Source organism: Piliocolobus tephrosceles, chromosome 2 (assembly GCF_002776525.5).
Source record: "Piliocolobus tephrosceles isolate RC106 chromosome 2, ASM277652v3, whole genome shotgun sequence".
Taxonomy (NCBI): Eukaryota; Metazoa; Chordata; class Mammalia; order Primates; family Cercopithecidae; genus Piliocolobus; species Piliocolobus tephrosceles.
The window spans coordinates 88,942,621-88,945,226 of NC_045435.1; the positions used below are offsets into that span (position 1 = coordinate 88,942,621).

General features: G+C 38.4%; 1 protein-coding gene across 2 annotated transcripts in view; it reads left to right on the plus strand.

Annotated features, from left to right (window-relative positions):
- Window positions 1-2,606, plus strand: part of SMARCC1 (SWI/SNF related, matrix associated, actin dependent regulator of chromatin subfamily c member 1) — a 205,889-nt gene that overhangs the window by 102,905 nt on the left and 100,378 nt on the right. The gene's annotated exons all lie outside the window — the stretch shown is intronic.

Here is a 2,606-nt window from a genome sequence, read left to right on the forward strand (position 1 = left end):
TTATTTATTTATTTATTTATTTATTTATTTATTTATTTATTTATTTATTTATTTTTTAGTTTTCCCCCCAAGGAAAACAAATACAGCATAAGAACCATTTCTGGAAGGTGTTTTTATTAGTTTTTTGTTTTGAGACAGGCTCTCAGCTCACTGTAACCTTGACCTCCTGGGCTCAGGTGATCCCTCTCCCACCTCAGCCTCCCGAGTAGCTGAGACTACTTGTGTGCACCACTACACCCAACTAATTTTTTTATTTTTTGTGGAGATGGAGTTTTTCTATGTTGCCCAGGCTGGTTGCGAACTGCTGGGCTCAAGCAGTCTGCCTGTCTCAGCCTCCCAAAGTGATGGGATTTCAGGTGACAACCACTGCGCTTGGCAAAATACTTGACTTTCTTGGACCCCAAGATTTTACTTAGAGGAAATTTTCATCTTCCCTGCTAGTGTGCCTAATGTGCTATGATTTAAAAAAACAAAAATAAAAGTTATTTAGTCAAAGAGCCACTTATTAATGAACATTACCTGTACAAAAAGATGTTATTTAGAGTGAATAGTGACTGGCACCTATAACCTCAGCATTTTGGAAAGCTGAGATGGGAGGATTGCTTGAGGTTAGGAATTCTGTACTGGCGTGAGCCAAAATTTTGCCACTGTGCTCTAGCCTGGGCAACAGTGCAAGACACTCTGTCTTTTTTTAATGTAAAGTGTTGAGTGCAGTGGCTATGTCTGTAATCCTAGTTCTTTGAGAGGCCAGGTGGGAGAATCACTTTTAGCCCAGAAGTTGAAAACCAGCCAGCACAACATGGGGATACCCTGTGTCTACAAAAACTTAAAAAATTAGTTTGGTGTGGTGACATCTGCCTGTAGTCCCAGCTAAAAAGGAAAGTCCAATTCCTTCATTTTAATGCCAAAGATAAGAGGATTTGAAGCCATATACCAGTCGTTTATATAGCTTGAAAGGATTAGAGGTATTGTCTCTAAAGCAGTCTCCCAGAATGTCATCCTCCTTATTGTTTTCTGATTGAGGTCATTACAACTTATACTGTTGTCCTTCATTAATTGCAATGCCAGCCTCTTCCTGTTTTTTCGGAATAAGGGAAATGTTTTGTGTCCTAAATGATTTGTAAAGTCTATACCACAAAAATGTATTAACTAAAGCCATAATAAAAAGAGGTCAGCCTTGAGAATATTTTTTGCTAGCTTCTGTGATTTGGGAAATAAAATTTGTTACCCTTGTCATCGTTATTATCATGTTTGTATTCAATATCATTTAAGTAATAACTAGAGTCCTTGGTGTTTTCAGCTTTAAATTTATTCCTTTTTACTATTCTTATAGAAACTGTTAAGTTTATAGGTAGTAACACTAGATTGTCACTTCAGATACTGAACAGGAAATTTAGGTTGAATTAAGTTAAAGGTAGAAATTAAATTTTGGAACCATTGTAAAAGAAAACTGATTCAAAATTTGGGTTTTTGCTTATTTTTTTGAGGCAGGGTCTTGCCTAGGCTGGAGTGCTGTGCAGTGGTGGAAACACAGCTCACTGCAGCCTTGACCTCCTATGCTCAAGCAGTCCTCCTGACTTCAGCCTCTCAAGTAGCTGGGACTACAGGCATGCACCACTATGTCCAGCTAATTTCTAAATTTTTAGTAGAGACAAAGTCTGACTGTGTTGCCCAGGCTGGTCCTGATCTTTTGGTCTCAAGTGATCCTCCCAAGTGTTGGAATTACAGGCGTGAGACACCTTCCCCAGCCCATAATTTGTTTTTTTAATAGAAAAGAATTTCATAAGGTTACAAATAATAAAATCACCACAGAGAGAAAATTGGAGAACATTTCAATATCAAAAAACGTATTTAAAATACATTTAAATGTATGTGATAAAAATGTATATCAAGTAAACATTTACTTTAGATTAAGTAAAACTGGGCAAGGAAGAAGCAAGCTGTTATGGAATGAGATCTAGGTTATGAGTTATTTATTTAGTCTGAAGTCCTGTACATTGAAACAGACTTTTATTCAATCGACTTGTTAATCTTATTATGAGAGACCTATCTTCTCTTCATTGATTCCCTCATTATCATAAATGAGCAACAAAACCTTATCTGTCAGCTGGCTACCTTGTACCTTAAACCTTAAATACTGTGAAAGGTTGTTTTTACTTGAAATTTGTTTTTTGAATATCTGATCGAATCAGGGAGCTTCTTTTTTTTTTTTTTGAGACGGAGTCCCTGTCGCCCAGGCTGGAGTGCAGTGGCCGGATCTCAGTTTACTGCAAGCTCCGCCTCCTGGGTTTACGCCATTCTCCTGCCTCAGCCTCCCAAGTAGCTGGGACTACAGGTGCCCGCCACCTCGCCCGGCTAGTTTTTTGTATTTTTTAGTAGAGATGGGGTTTCACCTTGTTAGCCAGATGGTCTCGATCTGACCTCGTGATCCGCCCGTCTCGGCCTCCCAAAGTGCTGGGATTACAGGCTTGAGCCACCGCGCCCATCCCAGGGAGCTTCATTTTATTTAACCTAACAACTAAAGTGTGAGAGATGTTATATATAGATACATATATATCAAGATAGATAGATAGATAGATAGATAGATAGATAGATAGATAGATAGA